Raw genomic sequence first — 21,087 nt, forward strand, 5'->3', positions numbered from 1 at the left:
GCCCCTGGCAGGGACTTTGACTGTGAGCCTTGGGCCAATGGAGAAGAAGAGAAATACTAGATGTGTGAGTTCCAGCAGGCTCTGGGAACCTGGGGACATGGTCGTGTTTTCAGGTAACTAAAAAGAATGGGAACTACGCAGAGACAAGAGCAGGTTGCCAGGGACTCAAAGACAGGCTTCCAACTTCACTTAGTTTCAAAACATATTTAATAAGCACTGGGATGAGAAGAGCCTGGCCAACTAGAGGCACTCAATAAATATTTGTTAAATGAGTAAATGGTTGTGAAACCCTGGAGCAGCCTCAGCGGGGGATAAAATCTAGCATTGACTTTATGTTTCTCCCTTGGACGGCGTGTTCATGTTCTTTCTCTGCTACTTGCCCCTTGATTGATTCCATTTGCCCTTGGAAACTTCATGTTAAAAGGCACTTCTTCCAGTACTTTTTCTGTCCTATTCCTTGAGACAGACCGTATGCATTCATTAGTCACTGTGCAGTCTTCACTTACAGGGCTCTTTATTTTCGAGGGTCATTTTTATAATAATCTCAGGTCTTCTGACTGCTATATAAATTCTGAGGAAGTTGCAGGTGACCATCGCGATGCACCAGCTAGCAAGGAATCATTTTCCATCAGCAGGAAGTCTATTAGTTCGCAAAGCCCTCTGTAACAAAGCACCACAAATTGAGTGGCTTAAACCACAGATCTTTCTGGTCTCACAGTTCTAGAAACTAGATGTTGCAGATAAAGGTGTTGGCAGGGCTGTGCTCTCTCTAAAGGTACCAGAGAAGGATTTGTCCCAGACCTCCCAGCGTCTGATAATTCCCTGGCTTGTGACAGTGTAACTCCAGGCTTCACATGTGTTCTCCGTGTGTGTGTGTGTGTGTGTGTGTGTGTGTGTTTGTGTGTGTATGTCTAAATTTCCCCTTTGAAAAAGTAGACCAGGAATATTGGGTTTAGGCTTACCCTAAGGACCCCCTCTTAACTTATCACATCTGCAACAAGCCTATGTTTTATTTTTAAAATTTTTTTTATTTGTAGAAATTGTTAAACATTTTTTTTTTTTTGGCCGAGCCCGAGGCGGGTAGAAGTTCCGGGCCAGGAATTGAACCCACGCCACTGCAGTGGCAACTCTAGATCTTTAACTTGCTGAGCCACCAAGGAACTCCAAGCCTATGTTATTCATTCATTCATTTATTTTGATTCTTTAAAGTTTTACTGAAGTATAGTTGATTTACAATATTGTGATCATTTCCACTGTACTCTAAGCCTATTTTGAAATAAGGTCATGACATTCTGAGTTACTAGGGGTTTGGACTACAGCATATGAACATGTGGGCATCACAAGCCAACTGACCACAGAGATGCTTATGGTGAGATCCTCAGGGGATGTCAATCACACATGCCTGAGGCTGACAGGCCTTACTGTGGGGTTACTGGAACCTGTTACCCTCCATTGTCCTAAGGGCTGGACATGGCGGGGCAAACATGACAATATGGAGCATGCACGAGTGAAAAATTGTCCTTTTTTATACCAGAGGCTTTTGAGAACGTGCCAATAAGACTAAGAGATCTACACTTGGCCTTAGAGGAAATGATTTCATTGAGATGCCTGAATACATGTATTAGAATTTATAAAGGGACATATGGATTAGTAGTAAATGACACTCTTCTGATGCAACCATGAAAAGAAGGTAAATATTTAAATGGCCATGTTCGTAAGAATTTTGAAAGGAAGGCAGGGTTGGCTTCCTAAATGCAAGACTTAGGAGCTAAGTAGACCCTCTTCCCAGTTAAACCACCCTTTGATGGCTGAAAATTATTAGAAAAAAAGATACTTAAAATCTCTGAAAACTGTCCTAAGGGACTATATCAAATGGAGGAGTCTCTATTCAAGAGCAACTGCTGAGCCTCTGTAAGAGCAGCCAGACATTGTTCCATGAGCTGGGACCTGCTCACGTTACTCCTCCTGGAATTAAGCAGGACCCTGAGCGGCCTCCCCAGAGTGGACTCCTCCTCTTTCCTCCGCTTGCCTTTCTGTCTATAGAAAAACTTGAGTCAAAGAATCTGTTTAAGCATAGTGAGGAAATACAGAGAAAAGGAAAATAGTCAAGCAAGACAAAATAACTGTTTCCCCATTCAACAAAGCCAAGGACTTTTAGTTCTTCCTCAAGGGCTATAGAGAATATTCTGAGGCATGTCCTTGGAGTTGTTTTGCAGGTACTGAACCCCCCAGCAGGTGGAAGAGGTTAACAGTATGCTGCCCACAAGCATGGAGACCCCAGACCTGTTGGAACTATAAGGTTGATGACACTGACTCCCAGTGACCTCACCACCCACCAGTCAGAAGAGTGACCATAAGCCCATCGCGTCCTGCTCCTTGAACACTTTAAGACTCCTCACTGCCCCTCCAGGGGGGCCACAGCCCCTGAGGCACTAGCCTGCTGTGTTCCCTCTTAACGCAGCAATTAAAGCTGCTTTTCCTGTTTCCTCCAACTCTGTCTCAATGTTTCTATTTGGCATCAGTGTACAGAGGCTGCCAAGATTTCGGCAGCACTCCCCTCTCCCAGCTCTGGGTGATAGAAGCTCTACTTTGAGGCATGGCCATGAGGATGGGGCTCCACCTCCTTCTATCTCCCTCAGTCTAGACCTTTAGTTTCACCCTAGGAGGGCAGGGCACCACTCATGACCTCCAGCTGCCAGATGGGTGCGGGGCTCCAGTATCATGTAAAAGTCATGCATGGAGTGGGCTCTCTGGGGCAGGCCAGCAAGTGGAGACGCAAGGCACACCTTGATCCTAGGAAGGGTCCCCAAGGATCTCAATGTTACTACATCTGGCATCGAGGATGCCTCTGAGCCTGTTGGGGATGATTTGCTCACTTGGAGTCTCCCAAGTGATGAGCATTTTGATGTCTTGATATTTCATTAAGTATGGGTACTGCCTATTTCAGACAGTAGCTGCTCGGTTTTCAGAGTCTCTTTAAATATGTGTTAAATAAAATGATCTTAGAAAAATTTTTAAATATTGTCCAGATGAAATAGCTAAGCAATTAATAGAGAAAAACAGGCAGCACGCAGGACTTGAAGGCACAGAATACAGTTTTGTTTCTATCACGCTCACTACCAGCTCTTTTCGGATTCTTTCAGTTGGAGGATAAAACGTAAACTGTCTCTCTTCTTGATTATATCTAACGGGGTAAGCATAATACGTACATGAGTCAGATTATATGTCTTTCTGAAAGGTGAGGCTAAAGACGAACCAAATTCAAACAGATACACTAAAACAAACCCATCCAAACTAGAATTACTGATTTTTCAAAGCAATTTTCTTAGAAGGCTGCTCTATTTCCTGTCTTCCGTGGTGCTACCCTGCTTAACATTCTCTGAAATTGCCTTCTTTCATTCTTGCTCCACAAGTATCTATTGAGTACTTATTATGTGCCAGGTTCCCTAGAAGCTATAGATACAAAGACAAAAAAACCCCCATGATTCTCCCCTGTTCCCCCAGTAGATAGGTGGTACTTATTTATTTATTTATTTTTGTCTTTTTGCCTTTTCTAGGGCCGCTCTCACTGTATTTATTTATTTTTAAATTGTATTTGCGTGTAGTTGACGTACAATGTCATAATTGTTTCAGGTGTGCTGCAAAGTGACTCAGTCATAGATATACCTATGTCCATTCTTTTTTCCCCGTAGAAGTTATTACAAACTATTGAGTAGGTTTCCCCGTGCTATACAGTGGGTTCTTAAAACATGATCTTTGACTACAGGAGGTAGTGAGGAAAGGAGAAGCAGGGCACCTGCTGGTGGATATGTGGTCCAAGTCTCACTGAGGGTTGGAGAAGGCTTCGCAGCGGGGATGGCTTGGCCAGACAGCAGGCAAGGCTTCCGATCAAGACTGGAAAGCTTTTCGTCACTAACACCTACCTCTTTCTTTCTAATACTCACTTTCAGGTTGATCCTACAGCAGATTGCAAACTTAGAGCACCCTTCTTTACCAGACTTCATACCATGATTTTTTTTTCTCATTTTCCAAAAATCACACCTACTCTCAAAGAAAAAAAGTATGCTGTTTGTTGTATTAAAGATATTCAAAAGAATGGCCAACAACAATGATGATTCTCAAAGAGGAGTCCCTGGTGTATTTTCAGCAATGACAACAGCCCACTAAGCTTACCCGCAGAGGTGACAAGATTCACTTGAAATTTGTGTGTTGGGAGTATTTGCTAAAGAATCTGACTTACTACCTTACAACACACCTTGTGTGGCTGAGAGATGCTTTCAGAGGCAGTCACTCTACTATTGGCTCCAATTGGTTTTCTTGACAGCCTGTATTTACTGTCATTACACTTAATTCCTTGTTTACTAATTCACAGGTACATGTCTTGAAGGTGTTTTTCTGCCTCCCTATTTTCAAGGATCTCTCTCTTCCAGTCAGAATAGATAACTTAACTCCTTTTAGTTATAATCCAATGGTTCAGTTAAAGACAAAGTAGAAAGCCTGAGTCCTCACGGGGAATTGCCATTTCTCATCTGTCTTTTGGCTATTATTTTCTCCCTTGGTAAAAATATTTCAGCAGTCAAATGGTAAGTTACAAGGCCACTATTTCTACAACAGTTTTGCTCTGACCCTACAGCTGTTCTTACTCTAACCTGACAAGTTAAACACAGCCGATGAAATGAGATGAAATAGCACACTTGATACCCTACCCAATTTTCCCAAAGTAGAGTATCCCCCCACCACCCCAGAAGTGGAAAAGTATTTTCCTGAAATGGTTTTCTGCCTGAAGATCTGACTTCAACTGGCTCTTCCAAACTTAGCCCCCAACTTCCCATCATCAACTCGCCCATCACCTGCAGGCACGCAGAGCAAGTAGCTGCTCCTGAAACATGTCCTTCTGCCCCGTGCTTTGACATCTGCCATTTCTTCTCCTAAGTTCTCCCCTCTGGTGCTACACTTTCTGCAGCCACACTAGGCATGGCCCCAAATGATGTGGGAACACCAGTGACAATTTGCAGAGGAGACTCACAGAATGGGGCCCAGGATTCTAACTTGACTCCTCCCCTCACTAAATACATATTAAGTATAAGGCGGAACATGAAACAATTCATGGTAAATATGGTTTTCAGGGTAGAGGACTGGGTACGTGGGCTATTTCTGCAATCAGATTGAGGCAGGAGATAGGTGGGCTCCGGGATAGACATTTACAACCAGCCACCTATCAATACTTCAAGATAGAAATAACAACAGCCAGACGGCAAATAATTGGTACTTATTTTCTGGGAACTTGTTAAACAATGATGATGACAGGATCAGAAGAGAGGCTGAGCCCTGCTTGGGCAAAAGACCAAGACTTCACGTACTCCCCATCCTCAAGATCAGAACGACCCCAACTACACATGCGCAGAGAGACTCTTCTGGGTCAGAGAAGGAAGGGTGCCAGACCATAATAAGTCTAGATGACTTTCCCATCATGTTTTGCTTAGGAATCCATCTTGGCCAAAAGATGTGCATGCAGATGGGGGGAGGGCCCTGGGTCTGGTCAGGTGGGAAAGATAAAAGAAGATGATTGGCCAAAGGTAGACAAAGACCTGGAGGAACTGTCCTACATAAGTGACTTCACCTCTCTGCACGCTCCTCATTCAGGGGGACGCTCACAACAGCTCTCCTTTCGGTGTGCATTACTGCGTTGCTTCTGCCTTAGATAAAAAGACTATTCTCTGTGTGCTCTCCCACACATTGTACTGTGTGTTTCTAACAATAAACTTTAGACCTGTTTTCACAGTTGTTGCCTCCTTGAAACAGTCTTGCTTTCAACAGCGGGAAAGAATCAGGGCAATTCTGCTTCTAGCCTCTAGCTGGTCTGCTGGCTAGGATTCCTGGTTTTCATCCCAGCTGCCCAGGGTCAGTTCCTGAGCAGAGAATTAAGGTCTTGCCTCAAGTCATCACGCCCTGCTGTCTCTCCAAAATCTGAATCATGGTTCTACCATTTTTTTTTGCTATGACCTTAGACAAGTTATTTTTCTGCAGCTCTCTTTCCCTTTAAGTGACATTAGGATGATAGAGTAACTAACCCAATTGTCTCATGATATTCTCAGGAAAGACTGGAATAATGCTAGAATTTTAAAGATCATGGGGGGGGGGCAGGGATTACATGAAATTCACACAGTAACAATCAGAACATTGTTCCAATGATTTGGAAAATGGCCACCATTTCAGAAATGTTAACTATTTTAAAACTTATCGGAAACTTCCAAATCATAACAATTCACCTAAAACAAAAATCAGTCACACCAAAAAATAAAAAACTCCACCCCCAAATTCAAACTAAGGTATCTCAATGGTTTCCTTTACACTTGATTAAGTGCTATACTCTCCTCCTTAGATACTTTGGCAATTCCCGTGGCTCTTGCTGCGTGTCCTGGGAATGAAAACCTGAGCCAAAGACTAGAGATTTGTAAGAAGCCCTCCAGGTCAGAGGTGCAATTAGGCAGATCAGGGGGCTGGGGGAAAGCAACTGCTTTCAGTCTGTTTAGGTTTGAGCATCTGACCTGCATTTACCTCCTTAACTTCTGCCTCAGTGTGTGCTGCCTACACCAATACATCTGACTCTACCAAATCCAGGCTACCCTCCAGAATATTTAGGGAATTAATGACATCATGAACCTAAAGTCCTGAGTGGGAAAAGAAAAGATGCTTAAAAAAAAAAAAAGCCAGTGTTAACAAATGGCCTTTCCCTGCAGAATACAAGCTGATAAAGCCTGGTATTTTTTGGGCATCCCCCCAACATTCTGTATAACAGAGCAATTTTTTACAAGGTAATTTTCCATCTTTAGGCTGCTGTAAGTGTCAATGGAATCAATACCTAATTGAAATCTTCCAGAATCAAAGTTCTGACCTTCCCAAAGCCCTCCCTTTCTCCTTCCTTTAATGGCTCCACTGCAGCTTTCTTGGCAGCATTAAGAATCACCTGATTACCTTTATGGCTATAAACTCTAAAACAAACCACCTCAGCCATATCCGCCAAAATATATCACCCCTCAATAACTCCGTATCACATTTTATTCTGCTTCTCAAGACCTAGTAGCTAGCATTCTATTCTCTGGAATATATTCACAACAGCTTTTAAAAAGTGGTTCTCTGAAAATAAATGCTGCCACTTTGCATAATAGTGTCATGTTCCGAGAGATCTCGTTCCTGGTCAGTGATCGCGTCCATTCGTGACTCCGCATATTCTTGTTGGAACTGAGTTAAATACAAGTCACGTTTTGAGCTCTTCCACGAAGATATCAAACCTCAGCATCAGAAAAATAATAATGTCTTTCCTCAGCCACTTAAGATGAGAAAAGTTGACAAAGGCATCTCCAATTATAATGCTATAAAGACTTAAGGAATAATTCCTTTCTTTAATAGTAGTATTTTGAATTTGCCTAATATTCAATTCTTGAAGGGGAAAACAGAGCATAGCTGGAAGATAAGACATAGGTCTTTTTTTCTTTTTTAGGACTGTACCTTGCTGCATATGGAAGTTCCCAGGTGAGGGGTTGAATTGGAGGGGCATCTGCTGGCCACAGCCACAGCCACAGCAACACCAGATCCAAGCTGCATCTGCAACCTACACCTCATTTCATGGCAACACCAAATCCTTAACCCACTGAACAAAGGCCAGGGATCGAGCCTGCATCCTCGTGGATACTAGATGGATTCGTTACTACTGAGCCACAACAGGAACTACAAGACACAGGTCTTTTTCTGACTCTAACTTGACATCTCCTCTTAGTCCTAGTGTTTGACCTTCTGGAAAATAGGAATAAGTCCACAGATTTCACCTTTGAGGAGGGGCAGAGGCATGATGGAGGTGTAAGTGCTTTGATGAAATGATGCCATATAAATGTTTACCACTGGAACTTCTCCTTAAATTCAGAACCTATGGAGTACCCTCAAAGAAGTCATATTTAGAGACCAATGCATTATTATGGATTCCTTTTTTAAATAATGATTTTAATTTTTTCCATTATAGCTGGTTTACAGTGCTCTATCAATTTTCTACTGTACAGCATGGTGACCCAGTCACACATACATGTTTACATTCTTTTTTCTCACATTATCATGCTCCATCATAAGTGACTAGACATGGTTCCCAGTGCCATACAGCAGGACTTATAATGGATTCTAATTTATTCTCATTTGCCTTGGCCACAAAAATAAAGTAGTTCTCAGGAGAAAGAGGCAAAGGAAAACAACTTGGAACCAACAATAACATAGCAGAATTTGAAAGCTGAGCTGTGAAATACATTGTCTTCGTAATAATTTTAATTTTTTTCTTCTTGAAATGAAAATAATTATCTTTTTTCAATATGATGAATAAATTTGGATTTTTTAAAAATATTTTGTTTTCATGCTAACTATATGAAATATGGCTGGCCTGATCTCTTGTGTTGGATGTTCAACATATCAGAATTTAATTTATTTTTGTATGGGAAATAATTTTAAAGGATGATTATAATTGCAATATTAGATCCACCAAAAAGATGAACAGAATATTAGCAAAACATTTTTTAGATGGAAATAGGCATGTTTTAATATTTCGAGCCTTAGATGTAGAGATGCTATAGCTGGATCTTTCCACTGAACGTGTAAATCATCTCTGCAGGATTCTTGTGAAGGTCAGTGTGTTAATAAACAGAGGTGCCAAGTGCAGAACAGATACACCAAAGACACATCTGGGGAAGCCATGGAGGGGCGCCTTGGGAGCCCTTGAGTCAGGCTCTTGGGTGCTCCTTTGGGGAAGTTAGCAGATAAAACCATCTCTCTGTTTGCATGCATGTGGTGCCCCCCAAGAACTCACTGACTGGTTCTCTGAACAAATTGAAAACATTAAAAACAACTGGGAAAAGGAGCTCCCTGGTAGCTCAGCAGGTTAAGGACATTGCATTGTTGCTGCTGTGCCATGGGTTTGATCCCTGGCCCAGGAACTTCCCCATGCTTGGGCACAGTGAAAGAAAGATGGAAGAAAGAAAGGTAGATTAACTGGGAATGAATAAAATGAGAAAAATCCAGTAGTTGAAAATTCACCTAAATCATGTGTTTCGTTACTATCTGGATGTTTGCCTAGGCAGAAAAATGTCACAGGACTCAGATTTAATTTCCTGAGGGGTTTCCTTTTTTCTTTCAACATTCAGAATGAACATGCCTTTTCCAGATAATGTTGATTATTAGAGGTGTGAACTGGAGTTTGGCTCTTGCCATCTGCCTCTACATGGATTAAATCATGAGCCACCACAGCTGCTGACCCACAGTTCCCCTGAGTGGAGCTCAGGGTGGAGACCAGGAGTGAGGCGCTCTGTGCTCTGAAAACTGGAAGAACAGGTCTTCAGATAGTTAGATATTTTCAGAAGATTTTATGAGCCCATTTCTTGCAACTCCTCATATCTAGAAAAACACGAAAGTCCTTCACAGTGCTGTGTTCCCCTCAGGACCAGTGGTGACGGGTCACACGACCAGCAGCAAATCTGTAAAATGTACGCCTGGCAGCAGGCACCTCCCCCTCACCTTTATCACATGTCTTGATACGTCCCTTTCCTCTTTGGGGAAGCTCTCAGAAATACTGCCTTCTGGATGGTAGTGAAGTGGACAGAACAAAAGATGTGATGGTCGGCCACTCCCAAGGGTGAGCCCCGAAGGAACTCAGGAAACAAACAGAAGAAGACCGGCCCACAGCTGAGGCGCGTGTAAAAGGAGTGATTCCAGGAAGCCCTGACCTTTATTTCTTCCCACAGAAACAGATTTTCTGTAAATCTTCCGTCAATCTGGTTTTCTGTAAATCTTTTGTTCCTATTACCTTCCCTTTGTTGCAAAAACTCGTGTATCCTAGCTCTCCGCTCATCCTCCTGGGAGCAGTTTCTCAGGACTACCTGAGACACTGTCTCCTGGGCTTAAGTCCTAATGTTGCCCCCAAATAAAACTTAACTCTAGACTTCGGGTTGTGCTTTTTTTTTTTTTTTTTTTTAAGTCGACACAGGAATGGCTTATCCACGTTTCCATGTTATCACAGCACTTTGCCAGCATTTCCTATTAAAGCTTTACAGCGAACTCTTGCAGAAGGGGCTGGGGACAGGAAGTGCCAAATTGCCTCCCAAGTAGCCTCCTGATGACATCGGTGACATGTCAGCCCTGCTTCCGTTTCCTAAGACACCAGGGCACATTTCGCGTCCAGCCCACCCCTCCCTTAAGTGCGGCCTTCAATTTGATCGTCCCTGAGGCCGCCTGGGCACATATGAGAACTGATGCGGCCAGAGTCCCTCGGCCGGGCTCTCATCCGCACTTTAGAGCGGAGGCAGCAGGCAGTTCTGACGACAGGAGCTTTCCCGTTGGAACGTGACTGGGGGGTTAATTACGTCAGTCACAACAGCAGGAGAAAACACACACAAGGCTGTCTGAGTTCCTGTTAACTGCCAGGCCCGGAGCTCAGGGGCTTCAGGGCGTTATGCCATCCAAAGCGTTTGCAGTGCTCATTGTAACACTGGAGGTAGCTCCCCATCTCTGGGGAAAGAAATCCAGCCTCGGAGAGGTTAAGACCTTTGCCCCAGTTTGCAGATCCCAGGCGGTGGGTGGGTGGGCTCCCCTTGGGCCCCTGCTAGGTTCTGCCCGGAGACCACCGCCGGATGTGAGCTGGGCGGCGCTACCCTCACGATGGAGGCCAGAAGGGGCCGGCCCGCAGAAACGATCCTGATTTCGTTGACACTGGAGCCTCAAACAAAGCAGAAGCGGAAGACCGCGGCCCAAATCTGTCTATTTTCCTGTGACATTAGAGTGCCAGGGAACAGTCGAGCCTGGGACGAGTGCTGCAAAGCCCCGCAGCACAGGCATAGTAACCACGCGCCTCTCTGCGCTCTGAGGATCCAGAAGGAAGCAGGAGCCGCCGTGGGACTGGGCCCATTCCAGGCACTCGATAAGCACTTGTGCAAAGAATAAGGAAGGGAGAGATTTCTGTGTTTTTGTTTCTACAAACCAAAAGGGAACATTTCCTTGAAGCCTAGTTGGTGTGATGATTAGCCTAGTCCTGAAAAGCATAGTTATTGGGGGGGGGTAGTTTGGGGGGTTAAATACAAAGCACGTGACAGCATGAATGCGGAATACTTAGATGCCTCTTGATTTCAATCCCTGGCTATGTTACATCCAGAGAAGCTCGGAATGACAAGACGAATTGACAGACCGAGGGAGAAACGTGGACCGTGGTGCCAGGCAGGACTGCTGACTCCCACCCGGTCAGCCCCATCCCGCCGTGTAAAGAATCTCCAAAACTCTGCTGCACGAATAGCAGCTACTCATAGGGGCTCCCCCGATATAAGAGGGTACTTTGCTCTGCTAGTCAACCTGGGGTGGAGGATTGGGTGGTAACTGTTGGATTTTTTGTTTTTGCGGGCTGAAGAATACGATTTCCCCAACATGATTGATTGAGCAATCTGTATTCCATGTGATAAACATAGAGCTGGAGAGTTTTCAGGCTGGAGGGGCACCCAGTGATCCTTTAAGGTGCCTTTACAGCTGAGGAAACTGAGTGTCAGCCTAGGTGACACATTGGCCATTTAGCTACTGACTAGAAATCCGGTGTTGAGTCCACAGGGCCTGGTTCACTTACTCCCCGTATTCTCTTCTCTCTCTCCCTCGTTAAGTACATTTTTTATGGTGAGTGTGTGCCATGTCTATGTGGAGCTCCAAGCAGAAGAAAACACCCTTCAACTTAAGAAATTGAACATTACCGATGTCTTGGAAGCCCCTTCATCACCCCTCCTCATCCCCAGGGCAACCACTTTCCTGGATCTCAGGTTAATCATCCTCTAGTTTCTCTCCATAGCAGGCTACCTCTCTCAATTTATCATCTTTCTTTTATTATAAAAGCCAAATGCACAGATGTTCCCTGAAGCACAATGGGTATTTTAGAGCTCTAATATAAGATCAGAATTTTAAAGATATAAAAATAGCCAATTAGGCATCCAGATCAAACCTGCATTTGAACCCCATTAGTCACTGCCTCGCTCTCTCTGGCTGGGAGAAGACCCTGCCACTTCTGACCATTAAGAACGTGCTTTTTGGCATTTCCACATCCTTTGATAACATAAATTTATAAGAATAATGAGCTCCTGTGGGGGATTCTTTGTTTTTCTAAACTTATTGGACTATTTTGTAGCCTGCTCATTTTAATGTACTGCTGTTTCAAAACCAGAAAACAACAACAAAAGCAGACCTCCTCCCTTTTCAAGCGCTAACACTGCTTAAGGGGCTGAACAAAAACAGTTACCCTCAAACGTTGTCAGTTTTAATTTCTATTCCCTGATGAAGATGAGATCTGATAGGTACCATGGCAACACATTGCCTTGAGCATCAAATAGGTATTACTGGTACACAGTCTCGCTCACAAATTCTCTTTATAAGTGTTAGGAGAGGTGTGATCTTCTCCTAGAACTCACTAAATTAAAAAAAAGCTGAAGAAAATCCAATTAGTGTTTCCTGAAGTACCTGTCTGGGGTCTGATAATATCAGATCACTGTTTCACATTTTTTTTTTTTACCGGTATCCAAGAGGTAGAGGTGCAGCATTAGACGCCTTGACAAGCATCAGGTAAGTGGAACCCCTGAAGAATATAGGATCCATAAACTTATGGAATCCTGATGTTTTTCTTTGACTTTTGATATTTCAGTTTGTTGAATTTTCTTGTTTCTTTCCTTCCTGGAAGAGGCAGTGATGTAGTACTGCTAATTCCCTAAATCAGTGGTACAGTCTTGGTGGTAAGGCGGAAACCTTCGTTATTAATGATCTGTGTTTTTGTAGTTGATACTGACACATCAGTGTTAAATATTCCCCATGTGATGGAAGAGGATGCCTCTTGAGTACCTGTCACACACCAGGTCTGGTTCGGGGCATCTGACCTTCACAGTGTCTCAGCAGATTTTGCCATGTGCTTCACCTAGGAGATAGAGTTTACTTTCCCCACTTCTCTGGTGAAGAACTCAATGCAGAGAAGTAGAGAAATGAGCCCTGGCTCAGAGGTGTGATGTGGTGGAGCCAAGAGCACAGTATGGTCTTCTGAATATGGACTCTGTCTCCATCCTGCTCTGTGAAGAGGCAGCCTACATCTCTCTCTCTTTATTTGGTTGGTGGAGGTGGGAGACAATTGTCATTGTCATTAGGCATTATACCTTTCAAATACGATGCTATAATTTGAGAAGCAGTCTGGGATGCCATTTATGTTAAATACCATATGCAGTAGCACCCCCCGATACATCTAAGAAAATATGTATAAGATCTGTATGAGGAAAACTACAAAACTGCTGAAAGAAGTCAAGGAACTAAATAAGTGGAATAAAGGTAGTCCATTTTCATGGAGAAGGAGACTCAATATGGTCAAGATGTCTGTTCTTCCCCACTTGATCTATAGAATCAATGCAGTTACAATGAAAATCCCAGCAAATCATTTTGTGGATATCAATAAACTAGTTCTGAGGTTTACGTGATGATGCAAAAGATCCAGTACAACCAATATAATATTGAAAGAGAAGAACAAAGTTGGGTCTGACACTACCCAACTTCAAGACTTTTCTATAAAGCTCCAGTAATGAAGAAGCATGATACTTGAGAAAACTGACAAATAGACCAGAATAGATGGTCTAGAAGTAGACCCACATAAATGTAGTCAACTGATCTTTGACAAAGGTGCAAAGGAAACAGTGAAAAGACAGTCTTTCCAACAAGTGGACCAAAAGACACCAACATGCAAAAAAAATGAATCTAGACTCAAACCACATGAACTTCACAAAAATTAACTCAAAATGCATTGCACTAAATATCAAATGAAAAAGTAGAAAACTCTTAGAAGATGACCTAGGAGAGAATTTAGATGACCTTGAGTGTAAGCATGACTTTTTAGATGCAACACAAAGGCAAGATCCCTGGAAGAAGTAATGGATAAACTGGACTACATTAAAATAATAAAAAAACATTCTGCTCTGTGAGAAACAGTGTCAAGAAAACAAATGACAAACCACGGAATGAGAGAAAATATTTGCAGAAGACACATATTTTAAAGGATTATTATCCCAAATATACAAAGAAGCCTTAAAAATCAACAATAAAAATACAACAACCCGACTCAAAAAATGGGTCCAAGACCTTAACAAACACTTCACCAAAGAAATACAGATAACAATAAGCATATAAAAAGATACTCCAGATCGTAAGTCATTAGGAAAATGCAAATTAAAACAACAACGAGATACCACTACACGCCTCTTAGAATGGCTCCAAATGCCCAACACTGATCGCATTAAATGATGGTGAGGAACTGCCATTCATTGTTAGTGGGGATGTAAAATGGTACAACTACCTTGGAAGACAATTTGGTGGTTTCTTACGAAACTAGATGCACTTGTATCATATAATCCAGAAATTGGGTTCCTTGGTATTCTCCCAATGGAATAGAAAACTTAAGTCCACACAAAAACCTGCACACAAATGTATATAGCAGCTTATTCATAATTGCCAAAACTTGTAAGCAACCAAGATGCCCTTTCATAGGTGACTGGATAGGTAATATTCCAGGCAATGGAAAGTTATTCAGCACAAAAAGAAATGAGCTCTCAAGCCTTGAAGAAATATAGAGGGGCCTTAAATAAATAGTACTAAGTGAAAGAAGCCAATCTGAAAAGACTACACACTGTATGATTCCAACTACATGACATTCTGGGAAAGGCAAAACTATGAAGGTAGTAGGAAAAATCAGTAGCTGCCAGGGGTTGGGGGAGAAAGCAATGAACAAGAAGGGTCCAGAGGATTTTTAGGGCAATGAAAATATTCTAGGATGGTATAAATAGACATAGGTCATTAAACATTTGTCTAAACCCACAGAATGTAAAACATCAAGAGTGAACCCATGTAAACTATGGACTTTGGGTGATTATGATGTGTCAGCGCAGGTTCATATCTGGTAACAAATGTATCCTCTAGTGAGGGGTGCTGACGATGGGGAAAGCAGTGCATCTGTGGGGAGGGTACAGGTGGGGAATCTCTGTGTCTTTCCCTCAAGTTTCACGTGAACCTAAAAATGCTTTAAAAATAAAGTCTATTTAAAAATGAAGAAAATATAATTTGGGGAGTCCTATACTTTCCTAGATTGTAAAAAATACCTCAGCACATAAAATATGAATGCTAAAAAGCTTGTGGGGAAAAGATTAGTTTCAAGGTCTAATGCTGAAGATGATGTGCCTAGGCCATCTTAAAAACATGCTGTTTTCCTCATAAATGTATATTCTTTCAAAAAAAAAAACAAGCTGAAAGTACTTCATGCTAAAATATAGGTCAGTGGGCAGATCAAAGTCTAAGTGGCATTTGCTGGAAGATTTCTGAGGTTTCAAAACCCTTGGGGACAGCTCTGAGGTTAAGAGTCAAGAGCACAACACATGCGGTGGGCATTGTCTGTGCAGGGCCGGAGTGACAAAGGCCACAAGGAGCCTTTGCAGGGTGGGAGCAGGCTTGGATTTAACTTCAAGGTTAGGAAAAATGAGTTCAAATCAGTCAATATCCTTTTAATACGGAAATAAAATGTGAATTCTGAAACCCCATTTCATGGCAAATTTAGGAACTCGCTGAGGGGTCTCTTCCCCCTTCTCCATGTGAGGCAGGAAGGAACTAAAAAGATGGCCACTTGGACTACTTGACACCCGCTACGTGCCGGACAGGTTCAGCCCCTTTACCTTGTGTATGTGATTCTAACACAGTGCTGCAACTTCCATCATGAAATTCTTTTCCATCCAGAGAAGTGGACATGCTTAAGGCTACAAGCCGAGTGAAAACAAAAGGTCATTCAGGATGGAATTTCTTAACATTGGGGTCCTTGACCACCAATGAGAGGGAGCTGGTCCTGACTCCACCTGTTACTGGTGGTGTCACCTTTGTTAACTCACACTAAGCTTTGTGAACTACTAGGATGGGGAGCAGGAACTGGATGAGATAAAACCTTTGCTTTTGCTCTGCTTCTCGAGTCTACCCTTCACCACACTGTTCCTTCACCTTATGTATATGTCTCTGTCCTGACACTTGGCCTCTTAGCCACTTCACTCATTTTATTCTTCCTTTTATACTCTAGGAAGTCTACCCTTGCTGCCATGATTTCTTCTCCTCCAATTTGCAATCTTTACTTCTTTCCTATGTCCTGGTGTGTGTCCCATGATGTCATTAAGAGCCAAATCTGACAGACCGTTAAGTTCTCATCTTGACTGGTGCCTCCTGAGCATCTCTTTTGAAACAATCATCTTGGTGATGGCATCTCTGTGTTCTTCTGTTTGTCCCATGTCTCTCTGTCTTGATCTTCTTCATGGGCTGATCTCGGTCAACTTCATTTTTCTAGTATCCAGTGCCTGCCATGGAGAAGGACTCAACATCCATTTGTTCCATAAATAATGTAATAATGAAGATTTTTTTTTATGTCCTAATTAAGACATTTTAGCCCATTGTTGAGAGATGTGTTGCTAGACCTTAAGAACAAAGAGCGATGGACAGACCCTTGTGCTTCAGTATCAAGTTCACATCACCACCTTCCTATTTCTGGGACGAGACAGGGTCACCACACCTCGTGCTCTAACTTCCTCCTCAGGGCCCAGCAGAGCCACTTCCCAAGCATTTTTACATTAAAAATTATTTCACTCATTCTTTCAGGTCCAATACACCCTCTTTCACAAACTTCTCTAGCATCTTTAAATCTGGAATAAATCTCTCCTTCTCTGCTCTCAAAACATTTCAAAAATGAAATTTATTTCAATTTTTTTTTTTTGGATAGCTGCTTCAACTTACTTAGGTTGATTTCTAAAACTCTGTGATTTAAAATTTAAAATCTATGCATTTATTGACTCAGTCATTTATTCCAAAAGTCTATATTAAAAATGTGTTTCTTCTTTAAATCCTCAGAGATGTGTTTCAGTTTTATTTTATTTTTTATTTTATTTTTTATTTTTGGTCTTTTTAGGGCCACACATGTGGTATATGGAGGTTCCTGGGCTAGGAGTGGAATCAGAGCTACAGCTGCTTGCCTACACCACAACTCACAGCAACGCTGGATCCTTAACCCACTGAGTGAGGCCAGGGATCAAACCCGTGTCCTCATGGATACTAGTAGGGTTTGTTATGGCTGAGCCATGATGGGAACTCCTTAGTTTGATTTTTTAACCCACTATTTTCGCTAACAGCAATCTGGTAGTACCCGCCTTCACAAAAGCCTACACCCTGGAAATACCTACATCTCAACTGTACACTGGAGAACCTCAGGCCCTGTAGAATCATTCAAGTGTGGGAAGCAATAATATTATGGGTGTTTAAAAAGTTTTGACGGTTTGGAGTCTTCTTAGTCTCACAGACTCTCAGACTTTCTCTACAGCTGAGAGGAAAGATGTAGAAATTTAGAATCACAATGAAAGTGCTGACAAAACCTTCCGCAGGCAGCTCTCCGCAGGCCCTGTCCTTCTGCAATCAGAGGCTCATTGTGAGCTTTGGGGAGTGAATCGCCATGTGGTTTTATACTAAGGAACGTTTACAGACCAATTGAATCAGTTGCTCCTTTTTCCTCCCACTTGCATCTGGCTCTGAAAGTGTGAAGGAATCTTATCCCTCTCAACTGCAGACATACAGGCTACCGAGCATGAGCAAAAAAAAATTTAGAAAAGGCCTTCCTTAAATCAGTCAACAGGAAATGATCCCGCTTCTTTATTCCTGCAGAGTCATGAAGAAAATATTAGCTGCCATGTCTAAGGACGGATTTAAATTTCAGTCCAACTTCAATCTCCCGGCTGAATGCCAAATATTTCTCGACTCTGACGCACACATTGGAATGGCCAAAGTGTGCTGTTCAGCGGGGTTCCTGGTGAAAACCATTTCAGAGGTGAGAAGCCCTCCTCCACTCAGCCAGCAGGATTAGGGCAGAAAATCCTGATTGTGTAACTGTGTCTGTGGCTTCATAGGGGAAAAAAAAGCTATTTGGGAAAATATCATAGTAGCCATTTTTTAATTTTTTATTACATTGACCTCACCTCAACCCTGCTCAGCAAGCATTCGGATGCCCAGTCACGGTGGTTATTTTCAGTTTTTAGAAATAATAATTACAGGGCATTGATATTCAGGCAGAGTAAATTCAGGCTCTGAGATTGGGCTAAAGGTCAGGTGAGTGGGCGGCTGTTTCCTTTGTAAACAAAAAAAACCCGAAGGGCTTTGCTCATCACCTGGCCCTACAAGGATCAAGTCTTCAGTCTCTGCAGAGCCAAGGGTGGTGCACCCTGGAGGGATCTGGGATCAACAGATGAGGCTCTCTGTGCTTTGGAAAAACAGGGCCCATAGAGAGTTAGATGTGTTTTCAGGAAGAATTTTAAGGAACCCCAATTCCTGTATCTTCCATGGAAAAGCACTAAATTCGTTAACCTGAGGTGTCTGCTCTCTGTGACCGGCATTGCTTTTACCAGGATGTGGGCTTGACTGCCTGCGTTCTCCAGCCAAAGTCATGTCCATACTGGCTCATCCCCCAACCCCTGCTTCTTTGGAGCAGTTTCCTCAGAGCTGCTGAGAGGCTGATTCCCGGCCTCTCACCCTCAGTGAGATCCCTGAACAAAATGTAAACTCCCAAGTCTGAGGTTGGGCCTTTTCCTTTAGGTTGACACCTTGAAGGTATGAAGTGTGGGAACTGAAACTGGGGGAGGTTGGAGGCTGGCAAACAAGGGCCCTATGAGAGAAGCAAAGGAGCAGTGAATGGGACACCATTGTTCCCTTTGCTCCTCTGTTGCCCCAACCGCCCAGCAACTTCCTGCCAGGTCTCTGCTCCCCCGAGATGTCTGTGTGCAATTATTCACACCATCTCCTCACCCCCACACCCAACCGACGCCCGAACACACGAGCACCATCCCTCACCTCTCGCCAACCAGGGGAGAAGTGCGTGAGAGAGAAGGAATACTGAGTGGAAAAACACCAAGATGTGTGCTTGATTATTGGAGATAATTAAGGAGAACCTAAAAATAGTCAGGCTCTTATTTCATATTATGTTCAAAATGATTCAAATTCAAAAGTATTCACAGCTGTGCTGGGGGCTGCTCTCCCATACAGAGTTGATTTCAAGTACTTGAATCAATGATCAGCAAATGAAGCTTCTCTCTGTTCATCTAAGTATAACTTGGAGTGGTACCATGACTCAGAGGGTGTTGGATGTGAACTAAAGGGATCAATAATATCATTACCCCCACGACAGCCATGGGTCTATTCTGCCAATTCTTTCCAATAGAGCGGGGGGGTGGTGTAGCCAACCCCCCGTCATCGGTGTGAACCTCTCCTTACAACATTGTTGAGGACTCAGCTCCCTATAGGTATCGATTAAGCAGACTGGCAACTTACTATTTTACTGATCAATTTATTGACAATCCCAGTACTAAACAATGTAAAAACACAGGCTGAGAAGCCAGACGTACAGAAAAACAGGTGCCTTTTCTGAAGTACGTACGCAGGATGAACCTTGCTGCTAGAAATATCTTTCAAGTTTGAGGAATAAATCTAATTATGTGCTACAAGCAGCACCAACATCCCATCACCTTGAGGAGGCTGTTACTGCCAGCATCGCTGTACGGACAGGTGCAGACAAAACCACTGGCCTCCCTCTTCTTACTCTGTTCACGAGGCTACCTTTTCTTTACCAAACACAGCAAAATATTAGGCGTCATTTGTGACCCAACTCAAAGGCCACTCTTTATAAAAGCTTCCTTGATCCTTCCAACATTGCCTGATGTCCCAGACGGCATGTTCTTTCTATTTCCTCTGTATCATCTTCCATAGGAGATCACCCTGTATCACCAAAGGGCTGTCACATGGCCACCAACAGGTAGAGCACATTGAAGTATAATGATTTTGGGGTCTTTCTTTTCCATCAGGTTGATTTCTTTGACAGCAGGGCTTATGCCATTTGGTTTTGCATCAAGCTCACCTGGCATTGGGCTTTGTCACCCAGCAGACATTCATTCCTCCTTTTAGGCAACAAATATCCCCTGTTTCCACTGGGCTGGTGGTGGCTCCATGCTGTGGGGAAGGAACATGCAATAGCCTTTGATGTCCCCTCAGCCTCAGCATCTGACTCTACTGACTGCGGCAGCACCTGGGAGGGAGGCTGTGCTGCCCTTTTTAGTACTTGGTGGGGCTTTGCACTAAATACTACTAAATACATGTGCTATATTTATAAAGCCAAAAGAAATGACAGCTCTCCCGTGTGGAAGCTGCTCTTTTATGATTTTTGTGTGGCTCAGCTCTTTGCAAGTTTTCTAGGGTCAGAATTCTGTTATGTGTTTGGAGAAACTCACATCCGCTTTCCTAAAAATTTTGGTTCAAATCAAAAGTCTCTATTGAAGCGGTTCTTACAATGTTGTTTCATCAATAATAAATTTCTGTGCTTCATAGAATAGATGCAATAAAGTTGCTATGGTAGGTACAGTGAAGTAATGAGGGAAGAAATGAGGACACTTCTTGGAATCAAGCCACTGGGCACTATGAAGAGAGCTCTTTCCCAAATCTCCAGAGATTTGCCCCAGTCCAGTCCTTGTGCTACTTATTCCCCTCACTGATGTCCTGTGCATTTGCATCAGAAACTTGAGATGCTGCAAAATTCTGCTTAAGAAATGTGCTTTAAAATTGCCAGTGTGACATTATGTATCAAAAGCTTTCAAGCCCAGCCTTGCCCTCGAATCTAGCCACTTCACTTTTAGGAATTTATTTTTGAGAAATCATTAAGACTGCAAAGATTTCCTTAACGTGTTTAGCATAGATTTGTCATAGGACTCTTGGTTGTAGCAACTGTAAGGATAACTGATAATTTGAAAAACGGGGAATTAGCAGAAAGGAAAAAGATGATCCATATGTTGGTAAATTCCACAGTCCTTAGAAATGGTGCCGGATCACATAACTTGTCATGTTCATGATAAATTGTCACAAAGTGTTACAAAGCAGTATCCGTAGTTTAATTCGACTTTAATGTAATATATACTAAACGTGAAAGAACTCAATAAGCAATCAACATAATTG

The sequence above is a fragment of the Phacochoerus africanus genome, chromosome 6 (assembly GCF_016906955.1).
Source record: "Phacochoerus africanus isolate WHEZ1 chromosome 6, ROS_Pafr_v1, whole genome shotgun sequence".
NCBI lineage: Eukaryota > Metazoa > Chordata > Mammalia > Artiodactyla > Suidae > Phacochoerus > Phacochoerus africanus.